Below are 12,912 nucleotides of genomic sequence, written 5' to 3'. Positions count from 1 at the left end.
ATTCATCAAGTGGAAAAAGCAAATCCCAGTACGTCATAAAAATACACTGATAAGAGAAGTTGAAGGTAATCAATGAAAAGGCATCTTAGAAGTGAATAATGACACCAAAGCGAAATTGCTCCAAAGCAGAAGCAGGAGATGTATACATTTAAAATGCGTAAGTGGAGGTTGCATTGATAGAGGATAGCACTGCTGTCGTAGCTGAGCAAATTCTCTTTTGTTATTTTATTGTCTTGTGCAGTGGAGAGGATGTTAGCCTTCTGAGTTCATTGTTGTTGTGTACTAAATACAAAAGCCATGAAAATGAAACATGATTTGCATTGCCTGCTTGGTTTACAGCATGTATCAAATCCGTGAACTTTGGTTTGTGCAAGTTACAGAGCTTTTCAGTTTTGGTTTTCAAACCCATAACATTAACAGACAAGTGAAATCAGGTTCCTTGAAGCAGAGTGCTGCCCACACTACACGCCTTCTGAAAACCTGTCTTGGATAATGCCAGCAGCTGGTGTGGTGACGATTCTTTGGCTGAAGGGCCTCCATTTTTCAGGTGTGATTATGAAATGCATTTTAGAAGCTAACAAGTAGCACCCTCTGGTGGTGAAATAGTAAACCAACTATTTCAACGAACCGAAGACGTGTACGTTAAACGTGGCAGAAAATACGAAGTTGGGAAAGATTTTGGGAGTTCACCCAGTCTATCCCTGGGTCTCCAGGCAAATCAGCAAGATCATTAAAAACAACCTCACCTCCCAACCAAAACATTTGTTTGAGTTAATTTGCTGCCAGAGGTATTTGCAGAACTGTAGCCTGAGGTATGTTTATTTAGCCCCAAATTTGACCCATAACATAAAGTTCTACAATTGACATTGGAGAAGGAATGAATTGTTTTTTGGAAATGTGTAGACTTTAGATATTGGAAGTGGTACAGAAATATTTACAAGGGAAGATAAATTAAGGATGAAAAGGCATCGACTCTAAACTTTTAAACTGGAACACATCAAAAGAAGGAGGCTGGGCTTTCCGTTTTATGACTGCAGCGAGGGCTGGGGACCCTTCATTATGCTGTGGTCCAAGCAGCAGGAAAGAAAGAATTTATTCCTCTGCTCTTGGCAGAAGTTCTTTCTGTTTTGTTAACAAGGCTCATAGAGGTTTTTTATGGTGATGGGCATTTCAATGGTTCAAATTCCACAATGTAGATTTAAGCTCAAAGTGAGCTACTGTCCCTGTAGAAGTGAAGCAATCCCCAGCAGGTTTAGATGGGCAGAACTTTGGATTTGAGTTCAGCAATGGTCCGCTCACCTCAGATGATTCTCTGGCTACCTGAGTGGCCCAGACGCTAGCTGACAGGGGTGCCCCACGACCCCCTTTCACCTGCAGTGTGAAGGGAGCCAACAGAGGCAGAATGGGAGGCTCTTCCACGTGGCTGGTTTGAGTTGGCTTCCAGTGTGGGAGTTTGGGCCATGGCACTGGTTTCATGGCGACTGCAGCCGTTCAGGGTCAGGAAACAATGAACTACTGAGTTTTATGACCCAGTGAGGCTCTTGGATGGATAAAATACTTAAAGCTGTGGTGCCCATAAGATCCATTTTAGCTCGTTACTGCCCATGGTGTATGAAGGAATGCTGATTATTTTTTAAGTCATTATGCGACTATGGAAAATTTAACAGTATTTAAACCAGTGATCTCAGAGCGTTGATCTATTCTGCATCTAATGGAGTTCTCATGCATTCAGTTTTTGACGTGTTCTCATTTTACTCTTTAAAATGGAAGGGAAGGTACTGTGGACTTGCCCAGGCTTAAGCCTCTTTTCACCACTATGTCCTATAATGAACATTCTCTTAATTTGTGCTCGTAATGATCTGTTATGAGAAACAGTCCAGAGAATGATTTAAAGCAGAAAGATTTAGGAATGTTGTCTGCGTGAACACTGGTTTTTCAATACAAGTTTAGATCTTCCCTCCCTGCTTAGGTCATTAGTTGCAGAGGAAGAAAGCTGAGAATAGGTAATAGTGATTTGGGGAGCAGGATATCTCTGTCCCCAAAACATTTTAGACACATGCTTTTTATTCCCAGGTAATAAGAAAGGGGGGGAAAATGGTTCCCTTCCAAACTACAGCTGCTTTGTGTTATTAATATTAACCTCTCCCTTGATTGTCCGTGAGGTATTGATGTTAGTTAGGATGCCAGTCTTCTGTGTCTCTACTACAGCGGGAAAAGTGACTGGCCCATCCTAGGCACCTGACAGATGCTTTGAATGACAAGGATGAGACCAGACATCTCAGAAATGCCAAGTTCTGTAGTGACCCCCAGGAGAAGGAGAGCTTCTTAACTTGCTGGGAAAATGTAAGCCCATCTGGAGGGAGGAGGTGGAAACTTACATAAGGTGTTGATTGATTGAAGCGTTCTTTGATCTTCCTTTTCTCTTTATCATATCTTATAAATGGGAACTTAGTGGCCCTGTACTGGCCGCCTCCTCTCCCTTAGTTTCCTTCTCATGCCTCCTTTCATATATCCAAGAGAGACCAAACCGCTTGCATTTTCCAAGGCATCGTGCAGCCTCAGGCCTCCACACGGCCTGTGCGTACTGTCTCTATGCTTTGAATGCCGTCTTTCCTGTTTACTTTCCTTTTGGATCACAAACAAGGGCCAGCTCTCTAGTAATTCTACTTCTGGTTGACATCTCTTCTTATACCTTGAGGACAGTCTGTCTTCCCCTTATCAAGCCATTATTTAATTTATTTAAAAATATACTTTATTATTACTTAAATATCTTCCTTTTTGGTTTGATCTTCTTGAAGGCAAGGTGTATGTTCTTTTTTAAAAAAAATTTTATTGGAGTATAGTCAATTTACAATGTTGTGTTAGCTTGAGGTGCGCAGCAGAGTAAATCAGTTATACATATACATATATCCACTCTTTTTTAGACTCTTTTCTCATGTAGAATACAAAGTTTTGAGTAGAGTTTCCTGTGGTATACAGTAGGTCCTTACTGGTTGTCTAGTTTGTATATATTCATAGTAGAAGTAGTCAATCCACACTTCTAGCTTATCCCTCACCTCCCTTAACTTCGGTAACCATCAGTTTATTTTTTACATCTGTTACTTCATTTCTGTTTTGTAGATAACTTCATTTGTACCCTTTTCTTTTTTAAGATTCCACATATAAGCAGTATCATATGATGTTTGACTTTCTTTATCTGACTTACTTTATTTAGTATGATCATCTCTAGGTTTGTTCATGTTGCTGCAAATGGCATTGTTTTGTTCTTTTTATGGCTGAGTAATATTCTATTATATATATGTGCCACATCTTCTTTATCCATTCCTCTGTTGATGGACATTTAGAAGGTGTGTGTTCTTTACCTCCATGCCCAGTGCAGTGCTTGGCACAAAGGGCTCAACAGATATCAGTGGAAGAAACGAAGGATGAGATAATTCTAGAGGAATAAGAAAGAAGGGAAAATGCTCATTGTATTGGGGAGATTGGAGTATGATGCATGCGTTAAGGCTGCACCGGTTTTGGGGGTTTATTAGGAACAGTCACGAGAGTACAATTGTGCGAGGAGAAGAGTTCAGTGTTCCTGTTTCCACCAGGCTTCTATTTCATTCCCCAGGCTGGTGTAGGTATTACTGCTGGAAGCATGATATAGTTGTGAGACCTGAAGAAAACCGCCGAGGCAGCCCGTCTTGGCCCAGGATAGAGCAGAGCAGTCGTCAAGTTTTTACTCTGCAGAGATGCTGTTTAAAGTACTTTGAACTTGGAATGGGTGTGTAGGAAGGTGGCTGAGGAAGGCCTTTGTTTCATCTTTGTACTTTGAAAAAGTATATTTTCTTGGCTGTTTGAGGGTAATTTCTAACTTGGCTTCCCATCCTCTCTGGCATATACTCAATATAGATGCTTCAAGTATAGAGATATTTTCCCAGGATAAACTAGTCCAGTACTGCGCAATAAAAACGTAATGAACCATTATGCATTTTAATAATGCTTTGTTTAACCTAGTAGGTTAAAAAATTATTCTAACATGTAATCAACATAAAAATTAATCAATGAGATATTATACATTCTTTTTTATATTAAATCTTCAGAATCTGGTTTGTATTTGACACAGCATATCCCAATTCAAACACTAACTTTTCCTTGGAAGTACTTGAACTGTAATAAAGCTTTCATAAAATTTACAGTTGAGAAAGTAGATTCCTGTGCCACTGTTGTTCAAACGCATTTGGAAGCTGTTTAATAATGGGATCAAATGTTTAACTTTCAAGTTAAATTATAAAATGCCGTTTTTCAGTTGCTTTAACCATACCTCACTGCTCAGTAGCCGCAGGGGGCTAGTGGCTCCTGAACTGGCCAGCTCAGGCCTCCCGCGGTCCATCGTGGTGCAGGTCGGGCTCTGAGACCCGCAGCCAGCCTGATCTCCGCTTCACTGTGGCCAGGCAGAGGGGCTGGGGTGAGGAGACCTCCCTGACTTGTGGAGAACTCCTCCAGGTTCATGATGACTTTGTAGACGCTCCTCCTTTTTGTGAGTTCAGCTATATCCAAGAAAATGTTAGCTGACTGGACAGGATCGAAGTTGTACTCGCAGCAGGCTAAGTCCTCAAGTAAGCCTCATCCTGTCATATTAGAGGCAGTTGTAGGAACCCCTCTGGGTTCTCCCTTCATGGTCCGTAGTTGTTCGGTCGCTAAGTCATGTCCAACTCTGTGACCCCATGGACTGCAGCACGCCAGGCTTCCCTGTCCTTCACCATCTCTCGGAATTTGCTCAACATCAGGTCCAGTGAGTCGGTGATGCCATCTGACCATTTCATTTTCTGCTGCCCGCTTCTCCTCCTGCCCTCAATCTTTCCCAGCTTCAGGGTCTTTTCCAGTGAGTCGGCTCTTCGCATCAGGTGGCCCAAGAATTGGAGAATGACTATTCAGGATTGATTTCCTTTAGGATGGACTGGTTGGATCTCCTTGCAGTCCAAGGGACTCTCAAAAGTCTTCTCCAGCAACACAGTTCAAAAGTATCAGTTCTTTAGTGCTCAGCCTTCTTTATGGTCCAGTCTCACATCTGTACATGACTACTGGATAAACCATAGCTTTGACTGTCTGGACCTTTGTCAACAAAGTGATGTCTCTGCTTTTCAATACACTGACTAGGTTTGTCATTATTTTCTTCCAAGGAGCAAGCATCTTTTAAATTTCATGGCTGCAGTCACCATCCACAGTGATTTTGAAGCCCAAGAAAATAAAATCTGCCATTGTTTCCATTTTTTCTCCATCTGTTTGCCATGAAGTGATGGGACCGGATGCCATGATCTTTGTATTTTTTGAATGTTGAGTTTTAAGCCAGCCTTTTCACCCTCCTCTTTCACCTTCATCGAGAGGCTCTTTAGTTCCCCTTGGCTTTCTGCCATAAAGGTGGTGTCATCTGCATATCTGAAGTCATTGGTATTTGTCCTGTAAGTCTTTATTTCAGCTTGAGCTTCACCCAGCCCGGCATTTAGCATGATGTACTCTGCATACAAGTTAAACAAGCAGGGTGACAATATACAGCTTTGTCACACTCCTTTCCCAGTTTGGAACCAGTCTGTTGTTCCATGTCTGGTTCTAACTATTGCTTCTTTAACTGTATACAGTTTTCTCATGAGGCAGGTAACTTGGTCTGGTATTCCCATTTCTTTAAGAATTTTCCACAGTTTGTTGTGATCCACGCAGTCAGTAATTTAGATGCAAGGATATTCAGTCCTTGTACCCTGTCTTCATGTTGCCCAAAGGACTGCTGAAGACCACGTATGACCTCCTTGTTAGTTATCTACACTTCTGCTGCCCCCTGTCCTTCTTTATGAAGTAATGAGAGATCAAAACTAAGCTTTGTGTTCTTCCCACTGTATAGCACAGGTAACCCTGCTCAATGTTATGTGGCAGCCTGGATGGGAGGGGAGTTTGGGGGAGAATGGACACATGTGTATGTGTGGCTGAGTCCCTTTGCTGTTCACCCAACACAACTATCACAACATTGTTAATTGACTATACTTTAATACAAAATCAAAAGTTAAAAATAAATAAATGAATTAAAAAAAAAAAAAAAAAAGATTTGAGTTCTAAACTGCAGTGTTGAATTCTAAGTCCTCCTACAAGTTGGTGGTCCCAAGAACATAACTCTTTGATACAAAGTTGACACGTAAAGACATCTTCCAAAGAATCTAAGTGGGAATACTGATTTGGAACCTAAAGTTTGAAATGGGACAGTTCTTATTTCCTAATTGAAGCCAGTCCTGAAACACCTGGAGGTGGCTTGGGAGAAGACAGGATATGGTGTCATAACCTTGGCTTCCAACTGGATCCCAGTTTCCTGGACCTTAACACGCCTTTTCTGAGCTTACTGTTTAAAGAAGCATGACAAGCCATGGTGGCATCTGGATGCAAATTAAAACTCCCTAGTGAAGGTGACACACGCTCATCTTATTTTTAGCTCTGTTTTTTAGATAAGAACCGACACTCTTCCAGGGAGATGGTGACATCTGCCACGTTTTGCTTCCTTAAAATATGCCTGCTCTTTCTCTTTTGACACTTGGTAGAAGTGTTAGTTCTCTCTCAGAAGAAGCTGTAGAGGCTCCAGGCCCAGTGCTAACAAGATTAGCAACAGAAAGATTCTGTCTTGGGATATTAGTTTTCTTTAGCAATGTTAATCTCATATCTGCTTGGCAAAACTCTTGAAAGACAAAAAAAAGAAAAGAGGGGGGAGGAAGTGCTATCTAAGGAGCACAGATATCTCAGATGATACTATTTAGGTATTATTTTTATCAAATAGACACATTTTTCTAGTTAAAATTGTTTTTCCTATCTCCCAACCACCTTTCCATCTATTGGTCAGGAGAGCATTCATGATTTATTTGGTTTATATTAGACACTAAAATAGACATTGGATTGGCTTAGCTGCCAGTCAGTCTTGATATTCCAAAGGAGAAACCTCATGCTAAAAGGTAATTTATTTTTAAAAAGCACCTAGTGAGAGCCCCAGAGATGGTACAGTCAAATAATAGTCAAATGAGCTCATTTATTCAGAATATTCCTCCCATTGAAACATAGAAGGGCACCAAATAACAACTAAAAATGAAATCAGAAATGTAATAAAAAGACTAAATGCAGAGATGGTTGGATGACTCAATGGACATGAATTTGAGCAAACTCCAATAGATGGTCAAGGACAGGGGAAGAAGTGCTACAGTCCACGGGGTCACAGAGAGTGGACACAGCTTCTGAACAAGGGCAACTATAATCTGCAGCTCTACAGAGAGGGGAGAGTCAGTGAGCAAAATTGCCCTAGGGCGCCCTGGGAACTTATATATATGTTGCATTTTGGCCACAGTACTGTACTAAAAAACAAACTGCTGTTTTAAAAGAATGATTTATACATTGGCCGCACCAGGTCTTCATTGTGTGTGGACTTTCCCTAGTTGCGGAGGGTGGGCTTCTTATTGTGGTGGCCTCTCTTGTGGAGAACAGGCTCTAGGTACCCGGGCTTCAGGAGTCGTAGCACACAGGCTTCAGTTGCCCAAAGCATGTGAAATCTTCCCGGACCAGGGATCAAACCCGTATCCCCTGCATTGGTAGGTGGATTCTTATCCATTGACCCACCAGGGAAGTCTCAAATTGTTGTATTTTAGGAAGATAGTTTGAGAATTTTATTTAAGCATGGGTGAATTGCTTTTAGACTGTCAAGAGTTAATATGCTTTGTAGATGCATGGCATTCAGAAGTAAAAGATTTTGCATAAAATAAAAACATTGTCCTTTTAAAGTTGTGATGGCTCCATCCCTTTAGTTTTTCATACAACTGAAGGTATCTTCAGAGCAAGGAAGATAAGAAGCTTAACTAAAGCTAAGGACCTAGAAGCTCAAATTAACACGAAAGCAGCTATGAGATTTTTTTTCCCGACTCCAAGGCTTACATGTTCAGGTGGATTTTCTAAGCACATTTAACTAATATCTAAATTATAGACCTAATATCAAGTTAACATGTAATCATAGATCACTAATTGCTTCCCCCAAGTCCATTTACAAATCCAATTTTGTTGATCTCCAAGGCATCCCTTCTCAGAGGTTCTCATGAACCTGGTTACGGACACATCAGTTCCGTGTATCACTGATGCCTGCATAGTGCCTAATATTTGGTGTGGGAATGAATGGATGACCTCACTTAGCTCATAGAGTATCCCCAACTGTTTGCCTTATGAGCTGGATGATGGAAGAAATAAAAGAGAGGTAGGTCTAAGGGTATGAGATTGGAGGAGGTGCCCCAGAATTTATGGTTTCAAATGCAAAAGAACTGTGGTTAATTTAAGCAGAAGAACTATACAAAAAAGATCTTCATGACCCATATAACCACGATGGTGTGATCATTGACCTAGAGCCAGACATCCTGGAATGTGAAGTCAAGTGGGCCTTAGGAAGCATCACTCTGAACAAAGCTAGTGGAGGTGATGGAATTCCAGTTGAGCTATTTCAAATCCTAAAAGACAGTGCTGCGAAAGTGCTGCACTCAATATGCCAGCAAATTTGGAAAACTCAGCAGTGGCCACAGGACTGGAAAAGGTCAGTTTTCATTCCAGTCCCAAAGAATGCTCAAACTACTGCACAATTGCACTCATCTCACAAGGCAATGGCACCCCACTCCAGTACTTTTGCCTGGAAAATCCCGTGGACGGAGGAGCCTGGTGGGCTGCAGTCCATGGGGTCGCTAAGAGTCGGACATGACTGAGTGACTTCACTTTCACGCATTGGAGAAGGAAATGGCAACCCACTCCAGTGTTCTTGCCTGGAGAATCCCAGGGACGGGAAGCCTGGTTGGCTGCCGTCTATGGGGTCGCACAGAATTGGACACGACTGAAGTGACGCAGCAGCAGCAGCAGCACATGCTAGGAAAGTAATGCCCCAAATTCTCCAAGCCAGGCTTCACCAATACGTGAACTGTGAACTTCCAGATGTTCAAGCTGGTTTTAGAAAAGGCAGAGGAACCAGAGATCAAATTGCCAGTATCCATTGGATCATTGAAAAAGCAAGAAAATTCCAGAATAACTTCTACTTCTGCTTTATTGACTATGCCAAAGCCTTTGACTGTATGGATCACAATAAACTGTGGAAAATTCTGAAAGAGATGGGAATACCAGACCACCTTACCTGCTTCCTGAGAAATGTATATGCAGGTCAAGAAGCAACAGTTAGAACCAGACATGGAATAACAGACTGGTCCCAAATCAGGAAAGGAATACGTCAAAGCTGTATATTGTCACCCTGCTTATTTCACTTATATACAGAGTACATCATGTGGAATGATGGGCTGGATGAAGCACAAGCTGGAATCAAGATTGCTGGGAGAAATATCAATAACCTCAGATACGCAGATGACACCACCCTTATGGCAGAAAGTGAAGAGGAACTAAAAAGCCTCTTGATGAAAGTAAAAGAGGAGAGTGAAAAAGTTGGCCTAAAACTCAACATTCAGAAAAAAAAGATCATGACATTTGGTCCCATCACTTCATGGCAAATAGATGGGGAAACAATGGAAACAGTGATAGACTTTATTTTTTGGGGCTCCAAAATCACTGCAGATGGTGACTGCAGCCATGAAATTAAAAGATGCTTGCTCCTTGGAAGAAAAGCTATGACCAACCTAGACAGCATATTAAAAAGCAGAAACATTACTTTGCCAACAAAGGTCTGTCTAGTCAAAGCTATAGTTTTTCCAGTAGTCACGTATGGATGTGAGAGTTGGACTATAAAGAAAGCTGAGTGCTGATGAACTGATGCTTTTGAACTGTGGTGTTGGAGAAGACTCTTGAGAGTCCCTTGGACTGCAAGGAGATCCAACTAGTCCATCCTAAAGGAGATCAGTCCTGAATATTCATTGGAATGACTGATGTTGAAGCTGAAACTCCAATACTTTGGCCACCTTATGTGAAGAACTGACTCATTGGAAAAAGGCCCTGATGCTGGGAAAGATTGAAGGTGGGAGGAGAAGGGGTAACAGAGGATAAGATGGTTGGATGGCATCACCGACTTGATGGACATGAGTTTGAGTAGGCTCTGGTAGTTGGTGATGGACAGGGAGGCCTGACATGCTGCTGTCCATGGGGTCGCAGAGAGTCAGACACAACTGAGTGAATGAACTGAACTGAATTTAAGCAGGAAAGAGTTTGAGTAGAAGGATAATATGTAAGTCACAGAATCAACATGATGATTGAAAAGACAGACTCAGAAGTCAGGCTAAGAAGCTAATTGTCAAGAAGATAGCCAAAACTTAAAGTATAAAATATTTTCAATAAGTCTACCAGCAGCAAACCTAGGAGAAGCATGCCAGGTAAGGGGAAAAATCCAGAATAAGCAGTTAGTCTAGTGAAAGCAAGTTGATTCCCCACTACACCACAGAAAAATGTGATCAGCCTGTCTGGTTCTTCTTATGAGATATGGTTCAATATTGGGAATTTTGATTGATCTCTGGTTGGGCAATAGCCAAGGCATCTTGAGTTAGGGCAACTGTGCCCTTGTGTAGCCTTGATGTACATACTTATAGCTATAGATACTTTATGAGTCCACTGAGCAAGTCCTTGTGCAGGTGGACACCGAATAACTGGTGTTTAGAAATAGAATATATCAACTATTCAACCTTAGAAGCCTCCTTCACAGTGCGTAACTTTAAAAATAATTTGACTGAAGTATAGTTGACTTGCAATGATGTATCAGGTGTACAGCAGAGTGAGTGAGTTATGTGTATACGTATATCCACTGTTTTTAGATTTCTTTTCCCATATAGGCCTTTACAGAGTATGGAGTGGTGTTCCCTGTGCTATATGGTAGATCCTTGTTGGTTACACGGTGCATTTTGTATATACACATACAACTTTTTTACAAAAATATATATGTTTATTTGGCTGTGTTGGGTTTTAGGTGCAGCATGTGAGATGTTTGTTGCAGCCCACGGGCTTCCCTAGTTATGGCGCACAGGCTTCTCTCTACTTGTGTGTGTGTTTACTTGCCCTGTGGCAAGTGGGACTTTAGTTCCCAGCCCGGGGATCGAACCTGCATCCCCTGCATTGGAAGGTGGACTCCTAAGCACTAGACCACAGGAAAATCCCCCCAGTGGGTAACTTTTGATTGTACATAAGTATTCTGTCACTCTGGGTATATGTTGAAAGGTCCCGCCGTGTGCCTCTTTCCTTAATCTTTTATATTTGTATCCTCTAATTGTGACCTCTCAGTTACTGCTCACGGATTAGTTTTGGATAGAGCCCTTTCTCAAACAGTCTATTCTTCCAACTAAAGTGGGCAACGAGATACACGGATCAAAATTCTTTTCCAGGTGAAATTGTAGAGGTTTTTCCTCTGCACTAAACTTCAGGCCTCCACATAGACGGAGGTGTACTGTCAGCAGTCCACGTCTGGCTTTTGCCAGCCTATCACCTAGAAGTTTCCAGAGTCCAGACTCAAAGGTTTTCAGCTAGTCACAGGCCGTTTCTCATTAGGCTGGGAGAGGAGCGAGAGAGCCAAAGGAGTAATGACGTGACAGGGTGGGCAGCTGGCTCACGGAGACTGCTTCTGCAACTCAGTCTAGAGTGCCTGCTGATGAGCTGATGGTGGACCACCTGACTTTACGGCCAGATGGACTAGACAACGCTCCAGTTCATAATGCCTTGTCCATTTGTGTCTCTACTTGGGTCCACTTGTTGGGAACATGAATGCCTATCTCTCAAAAGGAGAGTATTAACAACAAAATGCAGAGCCTCTACTGGAGCTCTAAGATCTAGGCATCTGTTTTGGATTCCCCTTCAGAGCTCTTTGTCTGCTTTTCCACAGACACGTTGGGCATCATTGGAAATTTTGTTCCACAGAATTTCTAGGTATATAGCTATTAGAATCAGAAGCCTTTTGAGGCACCTGGTACATGGGTTGAATAAAGTGCATGCAAATTTTGGATACGTTGCCTGCAAAGGCCAAAATGGCCCACCAAGCCTGACAACTGTTCGTATTAGAGAAGGAAGATATTTGCCATAAGCATTGGCGCTTTTGACCACTAGACTCGTAGAAGCTTTCCTGAAGTAGCAGGTCTCTATATTTTCAAATCTTTTGCTCCCATCCTTTAGCCTGCTTTGCATGAGTGCTCAGTCGCTTCACTTGTGTCTGACTTTTTCCAACCTTGTGGATTGTAGCCTGCCAGGTTCTTCTGTCCATGGGATTCTCCAGGCAAGAATACTGGAATGGGTAGCCATGCCCTCCTCCAGGGGATCTTCCCAACCCAGGGATCCAACCTTTGTCTCCTGCAACTCCTGCTTTGCAGGTGGATTCTTTACCACTGAGCCACCAGGGAAGCCCATCATCTAGCCTGCTTGTGTCTTATCAAAGTATTGAAAGTACCAATCCAGCTTACTCTCCAGCGAGCATGATGCCTTGTGTTGAGTGAGATTATCAAGGTCTGTAGATAAAGCCTTGTGTTGAGTGAGATTATCAAGGTCTGTAGATAAAGCCAGCTTTCTGGTTTAGGAAGATGAAGATGTCATAAGATAAAAGAAGATGACGATGCAAAGAGCAAGTGGGTCTTCTTTGGCTGTCAAAAAAAGGCTTGGTATAGAGTGTGGCTGGAGGGGGTACTTCCAGACATCTGTGTTCTCTGCTGTATTCAGTTTTTCATTATTTCCTGATCAGTACTGCCACTGTCATGTAAGTGACTTGGTAAGGCTGGAGATTCAGTGGGCTTTCTCCAGGCACCCACAGAGTTTTACATTTGTGTTGCATTTTGGCAGACATGTATGTAGAAAATTATCACAACCAGAGAAATCCCCCAGGTCTATGCCTTGAGCTAAAATATAGAGATCTAAGCCTGTCATCTCGTCTTTAAGCCCTCCAGTCTCATTAGAAGCAGCCACCTCACCCTA

At 42.1% G+C, this 12,912-nt stretch overlaps 1 protein-coding gene across 22 annotated transcripts in view; it reads left to right on the top strand.

The window, feature by feature from the left end:
* The window catches only part of DYNC1I1 (dynein cytoplasmic 1 intermediate chain 1), a 382,305-nt gene that overhangs the window by 97,487 nt on the left and 271,906 nt on the right, over positions 1–12,912 (top strand). The window lies entirely within an intron of this gene.

The sequence above is a fragment of the Bos grunniens genome, chromosome 4 (assembly GCF_055505025.1).
Source record: "Bos grunniens cultivar Pamir isolate PY7600 chromosome 4, Bosgru_T2T1.0, whole genome shotgun sequence".
NCBI classification, from domain to species: domain Eukaryota; kingdom Metazoa; phylum Chordata; class Mammalia; order Artiodactyla; family Bovidae; genus Bos; species Bos grunniens.
The sequence above is the reverse complement of the archived record's forward strand: the minus strand, read 5'-3'. Positions and strand labels throughout refer to the sequence as shown.